This window comes from Tamandua tetradactyla, chromosome 5 (genome assembly GCF_023851605.1).
Source record: "Tamandua tetradactyla isolate mTamTet1 chromosome 5, mTamTet1.pri, whole genome shotgun sequence".
NCBI classification, from domain to species: Eukaryota; Metazoa; Chordata; class Mammalia; order Pilosa; family Myrmecophagidae; genus Tamandua; species Tamandua tetradactyla.
In genome coordinates, this window is record NC_135331.1 from 15,427,035 (window position 1) to 15,451,440 (window position 24,406).

General features: G+C 42.9%; 1 long non-coding RNA gene across 2 annotated transcripts in view; it reads left to right on the plus strand.

The window, feature by feature from the left end:
• Positions 1 to 24,406, plus strand: part of LOC143683667 (uncharacterized) — a 266,606-nt gene that overhangs the window by 120,745 nt on the left and 121,455 nt on the right. The gene's annotated exons all lie outside the window — the stretch shown is intronic.

Genomic DNA, 24,406 nt, shown 5'->3' on the forward strand with positions numbered 1-24,406 from the left:
ATGTGCAAAATGCCTTACCATGGTTAACAGCATCAGTTGTGAATAACTGGGGACCAACCTTATCTGGGATTGCCTGCAGTGGTAGGGGAAATATTGAATGCAACAGCCGTGGACTCCATTTGGAAAATGTAGTTTTTCCCTCTTTGAATTCAAATCAAGTGCACATTGAAGGGACTATCACAGACGAGGATGAAACCACCATTTCAAATCCCCCCTAGCTGAGAACTTAGGCTCCTAACCCCAACTCCATGCATTCCATCTCATCCATTGCCTTGTTAATCCTCACAACAAACTGTTGAATTGGTACCCCATTATAAAGACGAGAAAAGCAAAGTCCAAGGACACATTGCCTTAAAAAATGCCTTCCTAAGTGCTTTGCACCTTGGTAATATTAAGTATTATGGTCAGTATTAGAGGAAGAGGCTCATTTCTTGATTGCTCAGTAGCTACTGATGTTCTAATCACAGCATGATGTGCCAAGAGTCTAGCAGGCTTGAGTTTGACACCAGCTTAGCTGTGTGACTTGGAACAGTTGCTTAACTTCTCTGATCCTTGATTTCCTCTTCTGTAAAATGCCATTAAAAACAATTCCTGACTCCTAGGATTATTGTTGGGAGGTTTGAGATTTATGTAACTTGCTTAGCTCCATACCTATAGGAAGGTGCCAATAGAATATATTTATTCTTAGTGCTAAGAAAATATAGTCATTAGGGTTATGAGAAAATCATCATAATAACTATAATTAACAATAGCAATTCCAATTTATGAATAACCTCATATTTATCATACCTTACAGTTTGTATATACTTGGAACTACTGGCAGGTAGAGTACCTCTTTTCCCCTTTGATGACTGTCTTAATTTCCTGTGGCTGTCATAATAAATACCACAAAGAGCGTCTTTAAACAACAGAAACTTATTCTCTCACAGTTCTGGAGATGGGAAGTCAGAAATCAAGTTGTCAGCAGGTTTGGCTCCTTCTGGACTCTCTCTTAGATTCCTGTGATTGCCAGCAGTTCTCGGCATTCCTTGTCTTATGGATGCCCAGGGTCTCCTGGCTTGTGAGGGGGCAGAACACAACTTTGCCCCCAGGTCTGTTTTATCTACAAGCTCTGGCCCTCCTCACACCTCCCAGTACACTTACCTGTCCCCAGCAAGCTTGGGAGACTGGTGCATCTATTTCATCTCATCTGAAAAACATAACTACATAGTAGCTCCTGACTCTCTTTCTCCGTAACCTACTCATCAGTATCAAAGATCCACATGCCAGGCTCTCCAGGTCAAGGAAACCTTGTTTCTGGTCCTTGTTCCAGGAGAAAGAAATAACTCTAGGAACCCAGAATCATTTCATTTCTGTGTTGGGGATCCAGTAATGAAAATTCATACTGAGTCTCTGGAATAACATTCACCATATTTCTCTTATGAAATGCTTTATAAATTTGTTGAAGATTAAAAGATAATTCTCTTTCTGGAGATAATTCCAATTTGCTTGGCTTGATGTCCAAGTTTTCAATGTCGATAGAGTGTTTAGAACAAAGGATGTTCAAAGCCATGCGTCTGTTCCCTTGAAGGAGATACCAAGTAGTAACTTCTTGATTTTACTCCCCTCTACAATGGTTTAAATAACACAAGGAAATCTACTCTTACAAACTTCAAACAGCTGCTCCCAAAATACAGGCTGAAAAAAATTCCCATCATCCTGTAGTGCAGCCACAACAAACAATAGTTTATGGGAAGCCACAATAGATTTGAGAGACATGGCCACATTCTTTAGTGTCTAATGCCAACTGACAATCAGCAGGAGAACCACAATAAACAGGCACTTGCTGGCATGGCAGAAAAGTCACAAACCATATGGTGAAGCAGTCACTGCTCTTGGCCAACGAACCACCTACACGAAATACCTCCAGTCCCCTTGACCTCACAGACTGATGGCCAGGCCCAGCCATGCGTAGGTCACCATTGGCCCTGCTAGACCCCCACCATCCCTCCAATATCCTGATGTGTTAGAAACTTGTTTATAGATGGTCTTCGTTGGCCACCAGCATCTCAGTCATTGTCTCACTGCTCCCTCCTGATGATCCATAAGCTCTGTTCTACAGCTAGTGCCAAGAGAGGCTCTTTGGAAAACTGGTTCTGTAGTCAAAGGAGATGGAAACACAGTCAATTGCTTCATCTATATGGGTTTTCTCAGTCATCAGGACCCCAGGTGCCAGCTAATTTCCTGGTCTGCCAAGCTCAGCACATCACTTCCATCAGGAAGGAGGGAAACAGAAGGATGCTCCCTTCCTTATAAGATAACTTCCCAGAAAAAAATGAAAGACTTTCATTTATTGGCTAAAATGTAGTCCCATGGCTTCTCTTGGCTAGAAGGTGGCTGAGAGAAGTAGGCTTTTAGCTGGAAACAGAATTCAACTGTCAAAAGTCAGAGTTCTGATTCTAGGGAGGAGGAGGAGAAGGGTGGGGTGGGCATCTCGCACCCTGTCCTCCTGCCACAGCTCATGTCTCACTAAACACTGGACACAGTAATGGCCAACATTTAACATTTATTTACAATTTTTATGTAGCAAGCACACTAGTATACCTCATTTGTTATCTCATTAGTCCTCAAATCAACCCTGTGAAATTACTATTCCCATTTTACAGAAGAGGAAACTGAGTCTAAGAGAGATTAAATGACTTGTCCAAAGACAGAAATCGTTGCAGAAAAAAATGCAATGTAAAATTGGTTTTGTAAAACAAACAAAAATCATGCTCTTAACTTCTTGAAAAATATTAGAACCTTTTATAAACCAATACCTGTGCACTAGGTTTCTCCTTTGTCTTTCCCTTATTATTTGCCTGGCAAACTCCTACTCACCCTTCAAGACCTATCATAAATGTCCCTCCTGTGATGTCTCCTTTAAACCCTCCAACCATGGTAATGGTACAATGCTGTCATTCATTATTTCAATAATCATTATTAGCATCTCTTATGAGTTAATCATCCTGGTAGGGGATACAAGAGAGGGCAAAACACTTGTCTCTCCTCAGAGTTTGTATCCTTAGATTGTCCAGAACAGCGCTGACCAATGGAACTTTCTGCAGTAATGGAAATGTTCCATATCTGCCCCAGTCAACATGGTGGCCATTAGCCACATATGCCTATTGAGCATTTACAATGTGACAAGTGAGACTGAAAAACTGAAATTTTTAATTTTATTTAATGTTGATTACTTTAAATTGAAATAAAAAAACAGCGCTTGATTCAGCTGTTGGAGGATTTTTATGCATATCTGCAACCACTTTGGTGTGTGGATCTTTTCAACCATAAATTTTATGAATTCTAAATATAGATCAAGAAATTTCAATGAAAGTTTAGCATCCAATGGAGTTGTAACTAGTAGGATAAAATACACCCCAAATCTGGAAGAATTAGGATAAAAAATGTAAAATATTGCATTTACAATTTTTAATCTTGATCACATGGTGAGATGTTACTATTTTGGACATACTGGTTTATATGAAATATAAAAACTAATTTTACCTGCTTCCTTTTCCCTTTTTAATGTAACTACTAGACAATTTTAAATTACATCTATGGCTTGCATTCTATTCCTACTGGGCAGCCCTGAGCTAGACTGAAGTAAATCACTGAGGAAAGACCATGTTACAAGTCTGTCCTTTCTGCTGAAGCAGAGATATCATTTCTTAAACATCTCTGGGCTTAGCATGAACCTAGCATTTAATGACCACTGGGTGAATGAAGGGATATCTCTGCATAACCTAAATGGCATACTTTTCCTTTAGTGAGCTTTGTCACAGTTGCTGAAATCTCCCCTCTCCTGTGAGATGATTCCCTAGAGGTTTTCGCATTTTGCCAGAGATCCCACAGTTTGCAACCTGGAATATTTTTCTTACATTAAGCCTTAGGGCAAGAGCTTAGAGTTGACACCAAGGGAGTCAAGAATACTCTAATTTGCTTTGTTCCCTCCTTCATTCACTCATTCCTGCAAGTATTCATTCAACAAATCATCATTGAACTGCTATGACGTGCTCGCCCCTGTTTTAGGCGACGTGGCTACAGTGATGAACGAGCCAGCCCTACCCTCCCGAGGCTTACCTTCTAACGGGAGGGCCAACAAATATCGAGAAACGTGCTGACCCTTTAATTGTGAAATCTGTCTGCTGGATTTCCTGCCCCCTGATCTTTCAGTTCTTTTACCACTCACGGAGACTGTTTTACTTTTGTTGTGTTTTTTTTTTTTTTTTTCCTTTTCCCTCCCCGGCAAAGTTGGTGAGAGCCAAAGAAGTGATTCGTGTTGAAGTCTTTGTTGTCACATAGACAGGCCCCCGGGTGAGCACGGGGGAGGAAGCCGCACGCCAGGCCACGGAATTAGGCCATCTCGTGTGACTTCTCTGTCTCCAATTCTTGACAGGCAATCAAGATTAGTCAGCAGGAGAATTGACTGTGGTTCTTTAAAGTAGCATATAATTATAATGCTTGGTACTTAAGGGGTGTCTTTTATTTCAAGCTCTTTCAGCACATAATGAGTTCTAACTCCGTAGTCTTGGCAGTTTTTCACTCCGTTATTACTTTTTTATTAAATTGTAAAATGACCTACTTGAAGGGCAGTTTTTTAAAGAGCCCCCCTCCCTTTTTTGTTTATCTTCTACTTAATATCCTCTATCCCTTCTGTTATAAACAGTTTGCTAAAAGCTGTACGTCCCTATTGTGTGTAACTGGAAGACCAGTGCCACTTACTCGTATAGTACCTGGCATGTAGTGGGCGTCTTATAAAGGCTTGCTTTTTTGTGGCTTATGAGATAAGGCTGTTGCGGTCTCCTGCCTATTCACTGCCCCCAACCAAAATGTGTCAGTCAAGGGAATTTTAGTGGTTGGGACAAAACTTTAGCACTATTCAAACAGCAACAACAAAAATGGAATTTATTGAAAGGATATCGGGATACGCTGGAGAAAGCAAGAGTAAGGACACATAAGAGGTGAGATAACCTTGTCCATCTCACCTGGTTCCAGTGGTGCTTTACTTGCTGCTTTCTCTGTGCATCAACTTCTCTCTCCTCTCTGCAGTCCAGTTCAAACGCACATCCAGCTTTGTATGCCCATGCCAGGACCGCAGAAGGGACAAACGGGTTTGTCCAATTTGAGTCATGTGCTCATGTTTGGTCCAGTCAGCTGTGGATAGAAATAAAAGCTCATATATTTCACAAATTCTCTAAGGAAGAGGGGAGCAGCCACTTTGGAAAACAGTTTGGCAGTTTCTCAAGATGTTAAACAAACTTACCTGGGACTCAGCAATTATACTCCCACGGATTTACCCAAGAAAAAGGAAAACAACTGAAATGTGCACCAGGTACAGAATAGGCTGTAAAACATGCTGCATCTGTGCGATGGAATGCTGGTCGGCAGTAAGAAGGAATAAAGAACTGACACCTGCCGCTAACGAATGACCCTCAAAAGCATCATGCTAAGTGCAAGAAGCCAGATGGGAAAGATTACATATTGTTTGATTCCACTGATGTGAAATGTCCAGAAAAGGCAAATTCGTGGAGACAGAGAGTAGATTAGTGGTTGCCCGCGACTGGAGCTGGGAATGTGGCGTCACTGCAGATGGGCACAGGATTCCTTTTGGGGTGATGGAAATGTTCTGAAATTTCATTGTTGTGATGGTCACACAGCTCTGTAAAAACACGAAAAACCATTTAGCTGTACACTTAAAATGGGACAATTTTATGATGTATAAATTATTTCTCATTAAGGCTGTTTAAAAAAAGAAACAGGGAAGGGATAGGGGAGAAGAGATTGTTTGCCTGCAGCGGATGGATGGGTGCCCCGCCAGGAGGCCCAAGGTGCAGTGCGAAATCCTGCATCCGTGTCATTGTTGATCTCGTTCCTTCTGCCGGTGGCATCCTCCCCTGGTGGGCTTCAGTTCCCCAACTTCTTTGTTGATCTGCAACTTTAGGCATCGGGAGTTTATCTCCTTTCAATGAACTTCTCACTATCAAGGTCCTACCTTGTGAGGACTCCTGCTTCCCATGACTTCATTTCCTGACCCTGCTCCCCTCCCCTGTCACCCTCCAAGCTCCTCCACCCTGCCTCTGGGACCTGACTGGTGAGGGCAGTGTCAGCGCGCCCCCCCTTGAGCTCAGGCTCTCGCTGTTGAGTTTGGCCAATGAGGCGCCTTGGTTAGAGGTCAGAGGGAAGGGAGAAGGTTGTGTCAGGGTATTTGTTCCCCTGGCCCCGCCCCTATAAGAGTGCCTGGGCTGGAGGGGTCCCTCCATCGAAGGCCATCGCTTCTCTCAAGGCTGTCAACTTGGTGATGGTAACTGCTCCCTCCCCTCAGCGTCTCTGGGCACAGATGTGGCAACAGCACTTTTGTTCCTAGCCCTGGGTTATTGTACTGTCCTTTATCATCCCCATGCACACATACTTTTGTAAATACTCTCTTTGTAAGTAAATCCTCTTTGAGTAATCTTATTTCAAGGGTGCTATCCGTTTCCTGTTGAGGTCCTGACTAATACAGCCTCCTCATCCCCCCCCCAACTCTTGCTCCCTTATCCTGCCTTGTTTTTCTTCATAGCTTCATATATTTACGTGCTTATTCTGTTTCTCTCAATTAGTCAGGGTAATTAACTCTAACTGCCACAACAGACAAACCCCCAAATCTCAGTGCCTAAAAAAATAAAAATTTATTTCTCTCTCACATTACTGTCCAAGGCAGTTGGACAACCCTGCTCAATCTTTTTTGCTCTGTCACTTTGGACGCATTTCCTCCAGGACTGTCAAAACGGAGAAAGAAAGGGCTGGAGGGTTCCATGGGGGGGGGGGGGGGGTTTCTAAAGGCCAGGCCACTTCTGTCCACATTCTCATTGAGCCAAAGCCAGTCACAGAACCCGAAGCCAACTTGAAAGGGAGGCTGGGCCATGTAGTGGTCACCTGGGATTTAGGGCACATCCCCTAAATGTGCCTCACTGCCTCACTTTCTCATTAGCATGTAAGTTCCTGCTCTTTCCCCAGCTCCCAGCACGTGCTAAACCCATGGCCATGTCAATGCATGAATAAATGAAGGTATGACTGAATGAAACCTGTTTGTCTGGAACTTTCATTTGGTTCTTGACAGTGCGCTATATTGTAACATTTGTGGCATGGGTGAAAATCCTTGCTAATTCCATTTTTTTTTGGAGAAATTCTTTATTTGGAAGTTTTCCATTTTTAATATTATTAGGGTAGGAAATAATCTTGACATTCTTTGGACCCGTCCTTTAATGCTGACCCCAGTTCCTTGTAGATGTCCCTCTGTTTGTGGATAATGATTGCTCAATTTACTATAGTTCTCCAGAAGGAAAAATTGGCAAGACCTACCAATTTGTAGGTCATTTTTTTGTCCTACATTTGCTTTGTTTATTCATTTCTTCAATGACTTTCTAAGCACTCCTTGCCTTAACGCATGGCATAGGCGTTTGCTTCCTTGTCTTCCCTGCCAGGGTTCCTCTCCCAAGAAAGTGTCAATTCTGAAATTTCCAGGGCTCTGAGACAGCAGTCCTGATGTTGCAGCACCCAGCATGTTGGCTTCCAGGCGAATGTGAGGAATTCCCAGAAATAACCTTTTCCAGGATGGTTTGTGGGGAGCCGTGGACTTGGTTCCTTAGATTTGATCTTCGTCCAGGAAGATTTTGGGGTAGACTGTGGATGACTTCAAGAAAAAAAACTAGCAGAGATAAAACTAAAACCACGTATCCTAGGGCCTCATTTTCCTAAGTGTGTTTGGTGGCAGTTCTGTATGTGGTTAAAAAATGTTCTAACAAAAAGATTTGCTGGTGAAAGAAATGTTGAAAAAACTGCTTAGGACATCTCCCTTTTGGAGAGTCACAACATAAACTAAAATAGTAAAGGCTCTGAGAAGTCCTGTAATTGTCAATCAAACAAGCAAACATATTTAGTTTTGTTTAACCTAGTTTATCCCAAACTTATTCAACTATGGATCCTTTTTTTCATGAACTATGCGTCAACATCTTGTGGATTTAACGTTCTTCTGAGCACAATTTTGGAAACTATGCCTTTATCTACACGATTTCCAATTCTTCCATCTAGCCTGCAAACTTTTTCATATGTCGGTATTAAGGCTCAATGAGGTAAAGTTACTTATGCACAATAACTTAAGCTAGTGGGTTATAGAGCTGGAATTTGAACTGGTGCCCAGCTGCATTGAAAGCCCATATTTTTGTGGCTATACCAAACTGTTCTCAAGGTAGAGCGCATTGCCTGAGATTTATTTTAATTATTTGATAAAAATAATTCTTATTTAACCATTGGTTCTTTGTCAGGGAATGCTATTTTGAAGAATTTGAAGACGGTTCATTTTCAGCTCCAACAGTCTGCTTTGCATTATCAATTTGTTAAGAAACTCTCTTTTGTAGCGCTATGCAAAAGGAAACTTCCATCCAGACTGTCTGAATTATCCCCAAATTCTGAACTGATGGCATCCAAATGAATAAGACTGTACGAAACTGTGTCTGCAGAGTCGATTGGATTTGTCAGTTTTCCTTTGGATGAGCAGTCCTGGGTGGCTTGAGCGAAAGTATGCGAGAACATAACTACTCACCAAGTTCTCAGGTGAATTCCAGAGTGCATGGGAAAGCAAAGTCCTGGCTGTCTGAAAAAACCTTGCACATAGTCCTGGAGTGTGAGCTTGACAATGAGGGTATTTGGAAAAAGCAGATTGATTTTTTTTTTTTTCTGGAGTCAAAGCACTTTCCAGCAACGAGTGTTAAGATTTTATTTACAGCCAAGGAAATCAAGGTGTTGAACTTCCAAGTTTTCATAGACACTAAGGAACTGGTCAGCTCCCAAAGACCAAAATTCTAGAGGGTCAGCAAGCAGGGAAAACATGTTTTTCTAACTAAACAGATTATGTCTTGGACAGTTTTTATTCATTCATTCATTCATCCGTTCATTGTCCACAAAGGGATTTTCAGAGAGTCCTATGTCTTGGCTTCCCAATCTCTTCTGTCTTTGCTTCAGGGAGGGTGAGACGTGGGGCAAGGCCTTGCAGCACTAGGCACAGACCTTGCTCTTTTGTATTTTCCAGAAGCAACACGCTGGTGATGACAGGTCTGACCCAGGCATTTCAGCTCATGAGTGGAGTGGAGTGGCAAGGGGGTGCTGGGAAGTCTCCCCATCCCAGCTCCTGTGGGCCCGGGCAGGCTGGTCTCCAGCAGACTTCATTCTTGGAAGGTTGGGTCAGTGCTGCAGTTCCCTGGTACATCCCTTTTCCCTTACAAGGCAAGGGCTTTTGCTTCTTGCTGGAATTTGAGGTGTATGAGGTATTCGTGGTTTATTTTCAGTGGAGCTTTGAATAAGTGTCAGCATCTACACGCATGTCCACTGGGTATGAATTGAATATATACTCCATGCCTGGCGCTTTGCTAAGCACTGAGGATGTTTGGAATAGATAGACCATCTCTATCCTCTTTGGAATTCTGATACATATATATATTTTTAAGTACCTGGTACACCTCACACTGTATGAAGATCTCTTCTGGACAGGTGGAAGGATCATCTTAGAAATCATCTCTTCTAGTCTCCCACTTTACAGATGGGAAGACCAAGGTTCAGAGAGGAGGAAAAGGCTTGCTCCAGACATCCCAATGGATTGGTTATTGAGCCTGAAGAAGATTCCAGTACCACTGCTTTCTAATCCAAAGCTCTTTCCTTTGTACCAGGCTGTCTCTCTCACTTACTCAGCTAGCCTTTGCTGAGCCTTCGCTGGGTTCCAAAAACTGGGTTAAGTGCTGTATATCAAAGATGTCACTCAAGAAGCGAAGCTCCAAACTGGGAGGGAGGAGGGGTAGACCCTTAAACAATGAATTGGGAGATGTAGAGGGGAGTGTGAGGACTTGGAAATCACACAGACTTGGGTTCAAATGCTGGTGTTCCAGTTACTCATCTTGTTGTCTTGGGCAACTTATTTAGCCTTTCTAAGGCTTGAAATGGTCATTTTTACAGTAGGAATAGTAATAGTACCTATCACCTATGAGTGTTGGGAGGGGAAGCTATAATACACAGAAAATGCTTTATCAAGTGCCTGGTACAAAAACAAGGTAATACTACATGGTTGCAATGAATATTAATCAGTAGTGATACATACTATAAATAGATATATGGTCAGTGTGCTACAAACACACAGGAAAGGGCTGCTAATTTTGTCCTCATAATCAAGGGGGCTGTCTTGATTTTTCTGCTTGATTGTGTGTGTGCGTATGCATGTGCAGTCTTCATGGCTGAGATCTTTCTACAGGCATTTCTACTCTTATCTATTCATTCTTCTATAAAGATTTGACTGCAGAGGTTGAGCCACAAATTGATATAAATGCAGAACAGGCCCTCCCCAGCTGACCAGCCCGATGTTGGGCTCTTTTAATGGCCATGACCATGTCCTCCACCTACAAGGTCAATACTTGTCCTTGGTCATCAGCTCATTCTCAGATGGTCCAAGACACAGGAGAGCCCAAAAGCCCTTATCAGCCTAATAGATCAGATGGGTTGAGTCATTCAGAATTACATTTATATGTATTTTATGTTGGAATGCTTTGAAAACTGGTAATAGTGCAAAGTTCATTCTCTGATTGTTCTAGTTTGCTAGCTGCTGGAATGCAATATACCAGAAATGGAATGGCTTTTAAAAGGGAGAATTTAATGAGTTGCTGGTTTACAGTTCTAAGGCTGAGAAAATGTCCCAATTAAAACAAGTCTATAGAAATGTCCAATCTAAGGCATCCAGGGGAAGATACCTTGGTTCAAGAAGGCCGATGAAGTTCAGGATTTCTCTCTCAAGTGAGAAGGCACATGGCAAACACAGTCAGGGCTTCTCTCTCAGCTGGAAGGGCATAAGCCGAGTACAGTGTCATCTGCTAGCTTTCTTTCCTGGCTTCCGGTTTCATGAAGCTCCCCAGGAGGCGTTTTCCTTCTTCATTTCCAAAGTTCGTTGGCTGGTGGACTCTCTGCTTTGTAGTGTTGCTCTCTCTGAATCTCTTTCTCCAAAATGTTTCCCCTTTTATAGGACTCCAATAAACTAATCAAGACCCACCCAAATGGGTGGAGACATGTCATCCCCTAATCCAGTTTAACAACCACTCTTGACTAAATTACATCATCCAGGGAGATGATCTGATTACAGTTTCAAATATACAGTATTGAATAGAGATTATTCTACCTTTACAAAATGATATTTTGATTAAAACATGACTTTTCTAGGGGACATACTTCCTTTCAAACCAGCACTCTGATGATGCTAATGGAAGTTGGTCTTGACAAGTGCCTCCCAAAGCTGCTTCGTGGAATACTAGACTCGGGTCATGCTCAGTAGCTTTGCGCAAAATGCATAACCATATATTCTCAGTGTGTGTTAATGCATGCCTTCTGTGCTCCATGAGGAAAGAATCCCATTTACATTCTTTAATCCAGTAGAATTTTCTTTAATTCCTAGATTATAACGTCTGTGGGGGCAGGAACCCTGCCTGTCTTGTTCTCCATTGTACTCTGGGAACTAGTGCAATTTCCGGAATGTACTGAAACTCGATACATATATATATATATATTAAAATAATGATATATTTCCTGAACTTCTAAACTATGGAAGTTCCCTTTTTGTCTAAAACATACCTACCAGCATTCTGCAGTACTAAAGGAAAGTTCCCTTTAAACCAAAATATCAAAAAATCTACTCCAGGTGATGCAACAAAGGTGTCCCAGGGGCAGCAGCAGGAGGCTGGAATTGGGGGGAGCTGCAGGCCCCCACCCTTGACCCAGCCAGAGCATCCCTGACTCGATAGCAATTGCTTTATATATTCTGCTTTCTTCTGAATTAAGGGTTTCGTGATTATAATGTATCTGAAATACACCGTCCTAGAAGGAATTGCCCAGGGGGGCATTGATAATATATGTGGTTTAGGAACAAATGTGACTCTAAGTCATTTGATTATGGATTCATTCATTCATTCACTCATTCATTCACAGATATTTATTGAATGTCCATATATGCTCGACAGTGTTCAAGGCCTTGAAAATAAGGGTGAGTAAGATTGGCGAGGGCTCTGACCTCAAGGAGCTTACATTTTAGTGGGGGAGAGGAGTACCGGGTAATAAACCTGTAAACAATCAGGCAGACAGCGTGATTTCCCACAGGGACATGCACTGTGAAAACCTTTCACAGGGAGATGAAGAGCGAGAGTGCTGGTGAGGGCTTGGTGGATAAAGGTCTCTATTGGGAGGCACCTTGTGTTTTGAGACCCTAAAGACATTAGAAGACTAATGAGGAGGGCATCTTAGGTGGAGGGATAAGCAAGTGCAAAGACACAGAGGCAGGTACAAAGTTGGGTGTGGCTAAAGAACACAAGGAAAGCCAGCATGGAGCAAGTGTAATGAGCTAGGCCGCGAAATGGAAGTGAAGATGTACGCAGAGGGAGGGGCTGCGTCCAGCCATCCAGCTCCTCAGTGCCACGTACTGTGCCCCACAAACATCAGGCACAGCAGATACTTGCTCAATGTCCAAATTAATAAAATTAAGTAATTGCAGACCTTAGTTACTGTTCTTCACATTTTTTGTGTGTGTGCCACTCTTCATTCATATTTTATGAAGGCAAATTTAATAAAACTGTACACTGTCCTTTCTATCTTGACATGTATGGCCATACCCATGAGGAGAGTGTGAGGGACGATTTGCTATTGGCTGTCACCCCCCAAATCTAAGACTTAGATGGTAAATATTGCCCAGTTCACTGGTTGGAAATGCAGGGGAGTTGTCGCCCACCACAGAAGGGCTCCTCCTTTTGAGGAAAGTTGCTTAGGGAGGGCCAATGAGTTGGCCAAGGTCCCCCTGAGAACTTGGTGAATTGCAGGGGTGAGAACCCACCTACCCGCTCTGTGATTGAGCTCGTGGCTGGAAGGATTAGCTGATCCATTTAACTCCATTTACTTTGACATGCTCACACTTGAAGCTTCCCCAGTACAATGTGCTCAGTTCCCAAAATATGGGATTTTAAGTGAAACCCTGACATTTAGCTTTAGGGCTAAATAGCAATACTCAAATCCCCCAATTAGAAGCAGAGATGGAGATGAAATGGTCCCAAGGAATCTGGAGACACAACAGTTTCAAAAGGCAGCAACAGGCTGGGGCAGAGAGAGAAAAGTTTTAGATCTCACACCAGGAATGTGACGCTAAATGAGAACCATTCGAAAGCTCTGGGGGTTATAAAGTGGAATTCCCTCTTGTACTGTACACAAGAGTTATTAAGTGTGTATATGAGACTCCTGTTTTACTTCATGTACATGATTATTTTATACAGGCAAGTTTGGAAAGAATTATAGGCTGAGAGCCAGCCAAGATGCAAGATGAGCAGTGGGGAGCGGGGGGTGGCGGTTGCAGTGTCATTGCTGGGAACTCAGGCTTCTTAGAGGAAGCCAGTGTGGGGCTCATCACAGGTCAGGGGGTTGGTGAGAAGTGACTGTGGAGCTGGACTCTGTGTGAGACTCGCCTCCCAAAAGGCATCTGGGGCTTGCTGGTCACAGGGAAGGGCCAGGTTTGAAAACTAAGAGAGCAGCGCTTGGGATTGAGCCCAGCAAGACAGGATTGGTCCACTAATGGCTAAAGACCAGGAGGTAAAGAATTCAGATTTGGTTTGCTGGTCTTTAAGACACGTGAGACACTGAGGGCCATTCTGAACACACCCAGAAAATTACTTTGATTATCTAAGAAGTACAGGAGGCAGGGAACTGAGCATAAAGGCCTGCTTTTAGGACAGCCCTAGTTTGGAAACACCTTCCCTGAAACGGGCAGAAGCAGTGAAATGGGTCCACGCAGCTCTTCCTGGGTTGCATTCCAAGATGTGGAGTGGGCTGAGGGGGATAGCGGGAAGGGCGTGGTCTCTGACAACAGAAAAACCTGGGTTGGATTCCTAGCTTTGTTCCTGACTTTGTGACCTTGATAGAGTTAATTATTCTCTCTGAGCCTCAGTTTCCCCCAACTGATAATTAGGGATTAAAAAGATTAAAAGATCTATTTTGTGCAATTGATTATTGAAAATATAATACGGCAGAGGGTATGCAAAGTTGACATGTATGAAGTGGCAGCTATCATATCAACAATAACAATCATATTAACAATAATTTTAATGAAGGAGGATTGATTGGACTGGGGTGGGGAGTGGTGTGGGCTTATGCGTGGCGCCTTGCGATTTGATGAGCAGGGGTCTTCTACTGTCTACTCACCTCGCTCTGGGCTCAGGGTGGTGCAGCTCCAACTGACAACAGAGCTTCTCTGAGCTGGCAACGTGGTTTTGTAACTTGGACGAGACTGTCCTCATGGGGTGTGGTGGTCTGCCTCTCGCTTCTGGATGATTGAGATTCTGTAGGTCTTAATATAGGTAAATGCCAACCCTACCGGCATCCGAAGCTCTTCTCTTGGGTACCTCCAGGATATGGTCGGACCCACACCTTACCTAAAGGACATAATATATACATGATTCTGTATTATTAAGATATAAAATTCGTTCTTTTTATCAGGCTAAAACAAGACATTTATTTCTCTCTCACAGTAGGGCAGTTTCTGCCCCACAAGGCCATGCAGAGACACAGGCTCTGTCTGTCTTACTGCTCTACCCTTGATCATATCATCTAACCCGGCACATAACTCCCTCCGTGGTCCAGTGGGAGGAAAGAGTTTAGGAAGGGAGAGGCATGACTCTTTCTTTTAGGGATGGAACCACTGGACAGATTGGAGCCATGTGACATCCCTTCCTGCAAGAGTCTGCGTGATGTAATCTTTGTTCTCAGTGGATCAGGGATTCTAGCAAGTTGAGAGGAAGGGAGAACAAATATTGGAAGGTGACTAACCATCTGTGCCTTGAATTATCTTCTTGACAATTAGTATAGCCTAGAGATTAAGCAGCATTGCTTGGGTCTCAGCAAGAACCAGGCTTGTTTCTCAGCTCTCCTGCTTGCTAATACAATAAACTTGGACAAATCCCTAAACCTCAGACCCTCCGTTTTCTCATCTGTAAAATATGGATCATCTCGTTACAATTCCCACATCACAGTACTGCTGTGAGGCTGCACGTAAACTACCCACTGCAGTGTCTGTGCTGCTGTAGATGCTGCTTCTGTGGTGGCATCCAAACCTTGCTGGGCTCTCTCCGTTCCCTCCTGACCCCACGGTGCGCCACCCAGATGCTGGAGTCCCTGGACTGTTTCTTACACTGCGCTTGTTACAGATCTGCTCCCCTAGACTGTCCGAGCCTGAGGACAGAGACCATGCTTCCCTCCATTTCGGCATTCCAAGTAGGTTGCATAGTGTCTGGAACAGACTAGGTTCTTCATGACAGTTGTTCACATGAATAAATGAATGGAAAACTGCAGTTCGTGAAGCTGGGCCTGGCTGTGAAATGGTCCACTCGGGTTGGCCCAAGACATCACGTCCTTGCCAGGCACTGCTCTGAGTTCCTTACATGGACTTACTCGTTTGCTTATCTTGGTAGGTGCCGTTAGTATTGCTGCATTGTCCAGGGACCCGGGATTCAGAGATGCTACTTAATTTGCTCAAAGCTACACAGATAGTAGGTGAAAGTCCTAGACTCTAAATCCAGGCCTTGCTGGATTTTTAAAAATTTTTATTATTATTTTTTTTCATTGTACCTTTTTATATTTCATTTCCAAGAAAAAAAATGATCTCGAGATCCTCAGCTATTAGAAGGGCCATTTCATATTGTCTCATAACTTTCAACCAGTCTTCTTTCCTCCTCCCCTCTTTCCTTTAGATTTTTTTTTTCTTTCACAATGTGACATTTTTTCCTTGATAAACAATTGTAACGTGTAAACCAGAAGGCAGTGGAGTCCTAATGGTTGAAAAGGGCAGGCTCAGGTCTTACCCACCAGTTTCCCCATCACCTCCACAGGTATCCCTTGATCATTCTCAACACTCTATGACACACACTTTAAACCATCGATTTAGTTTGGTACAGAGGGGAAAACTGAGGCCAGAGCAGGAAGGGGTTTGCCCAAGGCTAGATGAAAATCGTAGGAAGAGTTCCAGCATTCAGTTGGGTACCCAAGCCTCTTGTAATGCATCTAATGAATCCCTAAGAAGGCTGTTAGATACATGCAACCAAAAACACCTGAGCAGGAGGTTACTCTTGATTATAGTAAATTAACTTCTGATAATTAAAAAGAACATACGTATTTATTACGCAACACTGTTAGGCAAAACGATACGGGGCCAATATTTGGAGTCAGAACATTTGTTGAGACCCATGCTTGAGAGGCCCAGGCATTTGTTTATTTTAAGAATTCCTAAAGTGCCAGCTCCCCAGCAGTGAATAACTTAATGACTCAAATGCAAACCCCAAGCTCCAAACTGGCTCAGGAGAGGGGGCAGTTATGGAAAATCTTTCTCCATCTACCCTAAGGAACTGACCACCCATGAGCTGGAAACAAACCTCAAAGCAAGAAAGAAACAGAAGTGTCCAAAGAGGAAATGGAAAACACAATCCAGAAACACGCTTGCTCTCAAGAATGGTCACATGTGAGTTGAGCCGGGGGTAGGATTCCTGGGTGGTTTCTGAAGGTGCTCCCGCGTTCCTGAGGAGATGCGATGTGAAAACAAGAACTATCTACTTTAAAAGGCCATAGAAAATATAGACCTCAGAAGCCTTATACTATCGTCTTAGATCTGGGATTGCAAAGCCAATGTCCACGCAGGCCAGACAGGAAATGTCAGTTATTAAGTGAGCTGAGTGTAAAATGATAAAAGGCATCTGAGGCTCAGTCTAAGTGTAAGGAGGCAATAGGGAATTGCAGGGAGTGGGGGAGCTAAAGCAAACGTGCTTCAAAGGAAAGGATCAGCTGCTGAACCCCAGGCAATTGTTGCTTCGTATAAATGTGGGTCCAGTGTTGACAGATACTCTGATTTTTCAAAAGAATTCAAACACCTTGATTTTCAGGCACAAGCTGCCTTTTTAAAGATGACCGGCTAATGCAAAGTTTTAAAGAATGGTCTGGGAGTCCTCCTCTCCCCCTCACGTCTGTTCATCTGCTCCTGGGTAGTAATCATGGGCTACCTTTGTAGGGCCGCCATTTAAGACCCCTGGAGTAGAGAGAGGACACCTAATTTTATCCTTCCTTCTATAGATGTGAAAATGGGCCTCATCCTAAGTGACACAGTTCTGAGTTCTAGCTTTTGTTCCTTCCTAATGCAGATTCTAGAACAGTGTCATCTTTCCAGAACTGGACAAAAGTATGTGCCAAGTAAGGACAAGCTGAGACACCTCATTCCATGGAGGAAAGATGAGTCCTGCCCTGGACCTTGATAATGATATTACTGTTGATGAAGAGGATGATAAATATCAGGCAGAGTGTTTTGGGCAGCAAGTAACAGAAAACTCTGATTCAAATGGGCCCAAGCAATACTCTCATACCTGGAAGGTTGGCGGAAGGGCTGCAGGTGCAGTGTGATCAATGGCGCCATCAGGAATCTGGGTGCTCTCTGTGTGTTTTGTTTTTCTGTTTTACTCTGTTAGTCTCAGTTCAGCCCCATCCCAAACGCTTTCTTCCTTTCTTCTTCCCTCCCTCCCTCCCTTCCTTCCCGCCTCCTCTCCCTCCATCCCTCCCTCTCCCCTCTTTTCTTTTTCATTCTTTCTTTCCTTCTTTATTTTCTGTCTCTCTTTCATTCCTCCCCTTTCTCTTTCCCTCTTCCTCTCTCTCTTCTCCTCCTTCTCTCTTCCTCCCTCCCTTTCTTTCTTCTTCAGTACAACAAGGCTGCCAGCAGCAAATGAGTCTGTGCTTCATAGTTTCATCCAGGAGGAGAGAATGAAAAACCTTGACACCTGTCCCCTAGGCATGGACAATAGATCTTTCCCTTCAGTCTGATTAAACCTATACGTCCATTCCTGGACCAGTATCAGTAAACAAGGGCAAGCTGTGTGCCAATTGGCTGGCCTGCTCAGTCTACCCCAGGCACTGGAGATGGAGTAACGTGGGGGAAGGATGGGCAGGTGTATTGCCGCCACCTTCTTGCCCACCTGGCTCCCTGGCTCCTCTTGGAGGCCAGTAGAGCAGACTTGAGACTCTTTAGAACGTCCTCATGGAGGGCCAGACCCTGAGCTTTTCCACAGACACCTGGAAGCCCAGCTCTCTGTTTTCCTAGCAAACCTGGTCTAGAGCAGAGATTCTCTCCATTGTACCAGATGTCCTAAGAATCTTGATAAAAATGAGCATTCCACATCCCCTCCTCAGAAATTTGAGTCGCTCACCCTAGAATCTACATGTTTTATAAGCTTCCCAGGTGATTTTGATTTGGGTGCTCAATGATCATACTTACTCCTCTACCCTGTGCCAGGCGAATGGCACTCAGATGGAGGGTATTTGAGAAGCAGCCACCAGCTCCCAGGGGAATGCTGAGGCTCATGAAGGGTAGAGAGTTTTAAACTGTTGTGGCACACAGAACTTTCTTTTTTGCAGCTAGCTTTGAATTCTTGGAATGAAAAACTGCCTCTGAGTTTCCAACCATGGTTAGCTGGTGTGCATTGAAGGGACCTCTGGAAAAGAGTGAGGAAGCGTTGTGAGGAAGAGAAAAGGAATGCCATTTGCTCCCCCAGCTTCCAACCACATCCCAAATCATTCCCAGCACATTAGGACATGTCACAAGATATTGGGTAGAGGCCTGTCCTGGATGAAATAATTCAGTATTACCCTATTTGTGGGGCTTTGGCCACTATATGATTTAGGTTGTACTTACATTAAATAAAGTTGAATCACAAATAAGAAAATTATTTGCTTTCAACTCTCATTTAATCATTCTGGTAGCTTAAGGGAGTTTGATGTCAACATCTAACTCCTCTTTCTAACTTGCTATATCCCCTTTTGACAAATGGATAGCAGACTTTGGGCTTTGGAGGCTTGAAATTAATACCAATATAATTACATTAATTTTAGTATAATTAAAAGCATCTAGCTATCATTTAATTATATTCTTTTGCTTTCATCATATATTAGACAGGATACATGTTAGATCATACTAACTTAGAAATATCCCAGTGGCCTAAGACAAAGGTTTATTTTATCCTCAAGCTGCTGGCCTGTCATGGATCTCATGAGGGCACCACTCTTTGGACTCACTCGGGGACACAGGCTGAGGGAGATGATGGTGTCTCCTGTTAACTATTGGGGCTTGGACCTGAGACACATCACTTCTGCTGCCAGCCCATTGGCCAGAACTAGTCACATGGCCCCACCCAACCGGTGTACCAGGAAGCGAGAGCCTGTCATGTGACTGGCAGGGGCAGAATTAGAGGCATCAGGCAAAGGGCACCAACACCCACTAAACCTTGTGGTTAGCTACTGTGTTGGCCTGCCAGCGTTCTCCCATCAGCATCTTCTTCCAGCCTCCCATTATATGCACTTTCCCTGGGGATGCATTGACATAGGGACAATGGCAGAATATCCAAGTGAAACTGCAATCAGACAGCCTGGACTTGATCCTGGATTCAGTCCCTTGCAGACTGAGTGATCTCATTGGTCCTCAGTTTCCTCATCTGTAAAGTAGGATAATAATAACATTGCTGACCTCAGAGGGTTATTGAGAAATGGAAATATTTATTGCATGCAAAAGTCATTGACCCTGGCACCATAATATAGACTCAATAAAAGTTAGCCATGGCTTTTACAGCCCTAGAGTCAATTACATGAGCAATTACAATGAAGTATAAAGGGTGTCGGTACAGGGGGGACAAGGTATAGAGTACCTAGCAGTGGGAAAAGTCCAGTCTAGGGCTTTTTCAGAAAAAGGTCTCCCTGAGGACATAGGAAGAAGGGTGGTAAGTTAGGTGAAGAGGGTAACAATGTATGCTGCAGGTAGAGGGAACAACATGAATGGTGGTGAGCTTTAAGGGACCACCAGAAATTCCAGGTTGAGAGCTCTTTGCATAAATGCTTTTCGTGCTTCCTCTGAGGTTTTGTGAGTGACGTGAGGCTCTTAGCACTTGCAGAAGTCCTGATTCTCAAGAAGGGGCTCAGCAAACTCACTGCCCTCCCCCCTCAACTTGGGACACGACTCCCAGGAGTGTGGACCTTCCTGGCAACGTGGGACAGAAATCCTAGAATGAGCTGAGACTCAGCATCAAGGGATTGAGAAAACCTTCTCGACCAAAAGGGGGAAGAGGGAAATGAGACAAAATAAAGTGTCAATGGCTGAGAGATTCCAAACAGCGTCGAGAGGTTATCCTGGAGGTTATTCTTATACATTATACACATATCACCTTTTTAGTTAAGGCGTAATGGGGAGGCTGGAGGGAAGTGACTGAAAATGTAGAGCTGTGTTCCAGTAGCCACATTTCTTGAAGATGATTGTATAATGATACGGCTTTCTCAGTGTGACTGTGATTGTGAAAACCTTGTGTCTGATGCTCCTTTGATCTACCTTATCGACAGATGAGTAAAACATAAGGATTAAAAATAAATAAATAATAGGAGGAACAATGTTAAAATAAATTTAGTAGATTGAAATGCTGGTGATCGGGGAGGGGGAGGGGGTATGTATGGCATACACGAATTTTTTTCTTTTTTCTTTGTATTTCTTTTTCTGGAGTGATGCAAATGTTCTGAGAGGTGACCATGGTGCTGAATATACAACTATGTGATGATGTTGTGAGTTATTGATTATATACCAAGAATGGAATGATCACATGGTAAGAATGTTCATGTTCATATGTTGTTATGTTTAAAAAAATAATAATTAAAAAAAAAAGAAGGGGCCCAGCCTTCTAGATCTGCCTTTGCCTTGCCCATAGGATGTTAACTCCCCATGGGCCGGACTGATTGATTGAGACCTTGGAACTGTTCTCCCGGGGTACCCTGGAAAGACCATTGCCTGTGAGTGGTGGTGCCGAGGGTTTTCTTGGAGGATTTTGGGAAACATAGAACTAAAGAAATCAAGTCCTATCGACAGACGAGCAAAACATATGGATTCAAAATAAATAAATAATAGGGGGAACAAATGCTAAAATAAATTTAGTAAACTGAAATGCTAGTGATCCATGAAAGGGAGGGGTCAGGGGTATGGTGGTATGGTATGTATGAACTTTTTTCTGTTTTCTTTTTATTTCTTTTTCTGAATTGATGCAAACATTCTAAGAAATGATCATGATGATGAATATACAATTATGTGATGATATTGTCAGTTATTGATTTTATATCAAGAATGGAATGATCATTTAGTAAGAATATTGGTGTTTTTTGTTATGTTTAATAAATATATTAATTCAAAAAAAAGAAAGAAAAGAAATTAGGTCCTAAAGAAATTAGGCTTGGGTTATTTTAGTGAGAAGGTGATTTGCAGAGCATAAAAAGCTAGACTGTCCAAAGTCGCTTTGGCTTGGGTTTGCCCAAGGTCAACCATCAACCAGTTGTGGGGATTTAAACGAAACTGCTCTGAGCTGCCTGAGACTCTGATGGAGCTGGTGGGCAGAACCATCGGCTGGCACCCTGGACAGAATGTCATTCACTGAGCAGACCCGACTTTCTGGAAAGAATGCCTACTTGACTGGCAGGCAAGAGCAAAGCACATGGTGATAAGGCAAGGTGGAGGTTTCCCATCACCAGGAATTGTCACTCACACAAGCAAAACAAAGGTCAGGATGATGCCGTTTGCCCCCATGACTTAAGTCCCTATTATGCTTCAGGCATTGTATTAAGCCCTGTGCAAAGATGATCTCATTTAATTCTCACCACAACCCTGGAAGGGAAGCATTATTTGAAGAAGGATTGTCTGATATATCTGATTTGCTACAGCTCATTTTGAGGTAGTAGCCACGACCAAATGGGAAATAAGGGGGTTTATTACTATGAAACATGCCCAGGAGATGCTTCACATCCCTAATCCTATTCCTGACTCTGTAGCCATCAAGAAGAAGCTTAAATACTCACCATTTTACTTCTTTGGCCATGTCACCCAACAGAAAATGGTCCTATATTCTGGTAATAAAATCTCCATTTTAGAGATGAGGCAAATAAGGCTCAGAGAAAAAGTAAAGTCATAGAGAATTCCAAAGTGGCAGGAGTGGAGCTGGTTTTTAATTTTTTTTTTTTATTTTGACATAATTTCAGATTTGCAGAAAAGTTGCAAAGATTCCTGCATCTTATTTACCCAGGTTCCTCAAATGTTAACACTTGACCACATTTACTTTATCCTTCTTGACGTCTACTTTTTTCCTATACCATTTGAGAATCAGTTGCAGACTCCATGCTCCTTTACCCCTCAATACTTCAGCGTTTATTTCCTAAAACAAGGACTCTCTCACATAACACAATAAATTTATTAAAACCAAGAGCTGATATTGATAAAATATTATCTAGTCTAAACTTTATTCTTATTTCACTAATTGACAAATTTGTCTCAATAATGTCCTTTATTACATACACAAACAAAAAAAGAAGAAAAAAAGTCCTGAATACTGTGTTGCATTTGATTGCCATGCCTCTTTATTCTGTGTCAATCTGGAAGGATTCCTCAGACTTCCCTTATGTTTTATGACATTAACAGTTTGGAGGAGTGCAGGCCAATTATTCTATAGAATGTTTGTCAGTGTGGATTTGTCACATTAGATTGAGGTTACGTGTGTTTAACAGGAATACCACAGAGGTGATACCATGTTCTCCTCAGTGACTTCAGAGGCACAGGACATCCAGATTTGTCCTGTTATGGGCGGTGATTTTGAGCGTTTGGCTAAGGTAATGTCTGTCAGATCCCTCCATTGTAAAGGTCCTATTTCCCCTTTGTAATTAATAAATCTCTTTTGGGGAGATACTTTGAAACTCAGTAAACAGCAGAGCTAGGGTCTTTAACGCAGGCAGGCAGACTCCAGAACTCACAATCACCCACTCATCGCCTTATCTAGCTGGCATTTACTCAGGATTTACCAGACACTTTGCTAAGTGGGTTAAATGCATTATTTCATTTCACCCTCACAATAATTTGAAACGTCTGGGTGTCCCATGGATCATGCCCAGTCCCCCATTTATCACCATACTCAGGGTCCAGATGACTTCATCACCTCTTGCTCAAAGAATTCTGAGCCAGGTGAACCCCCAAAAGCTCTCCTCAGGTCAGAGAACTTGAAGTGACTGCCACAAATTCCCAAGAAGCAGATGTCCCTCTAAGAATTATCCAAACGAAACCTCTGCTGGAGACGTGGACTAACAGGGGGAAATCCATGTGTGTGTGGCTCAGAAAGGGCCGGATTCACTGCAGGGGTGGCTTTTTATGAGATTTAATATTCCCCTCACTGGAGACACATTACTATCAAATAATAAACAGCAGAGTCTGTGGTGTTGATCTTTAAAGTAAATCCTATCGCTATTAGCTTATCTACCCAACTATTAAAACTAATAAAATAATAAACTTTATGACACGGACACTTAGCTCAATTCAATCCTCCCTTCCAAATGTAATTTTCTCCTTCTGTGACTGTTGGTTTTTCCAGCAATTTCCTGCTTATCACTGAACTATCTAGAACATTTTCATATGTTTGTATGACAGTTTTCAATTGCCCTGGGATATTTTTATATTCCTGACCCTCTCTCTCAGTTTCTTTAAATTGGACTTTATTGTCTCTTTTTAGTTCAGTCTGTGCTTAACTTTTGTAGCCTGTTATTCCAGCTGGCAGAAAGTCTCTCTTTGTCAGGTTCAAGGTCACCTGCATTTTGGGGTCCACAGTGGGCTTACTAAAGAAGGAAAGAGAAAGCACCCCAAACTGATGGGAGAATACAAACATTATGCAAACTTCCTTTGTCTGGCCTCAGAGGGACCGGTAAATGTCTTTTAACAAGCTTGGGTCATATCTAAACAACAACAACATACGCAGTGTTTGTTTCCTACATGGGGATTAACTTGTAGAGCGAGGGTATAAGGCAACATGCACATGGAATAAAAAACACTTTTGAGTCTTCCTTGGGATGCTGCCGTATGTTCATCAGAGCCACTTTTGTTTCCACCATTGAAGATCTTTTTCTGTATCTGAGAACCAGATTAGGAGCTGGCTTGTGTTTGAGGGGCGTGCCACATGAGAAATGTAGATCTAAACTCCAGAAGGAAGCAGTAGGGCAGATGGCCCTGCACTAGGAGGACACGGGAACTGAGGCGGAATGAGGGGGGACCATAGTCACCCTCCCATCTTCTTCTCCCTCCACAGCCTGTGTGCCCTGCCTGGAAGGACAGCCTTGTATTTCAGTTCTTGCTTTCTCCTTTCCCCTCTTTCTTCCAGATCATATAGTTATAATAATTGTGTATAGTAGACATCCTCACTGTGTTTAATTTTCCAACTTCCAGATCTCAGCAGCCCTCTGACTTTATGGCTTCATTCAA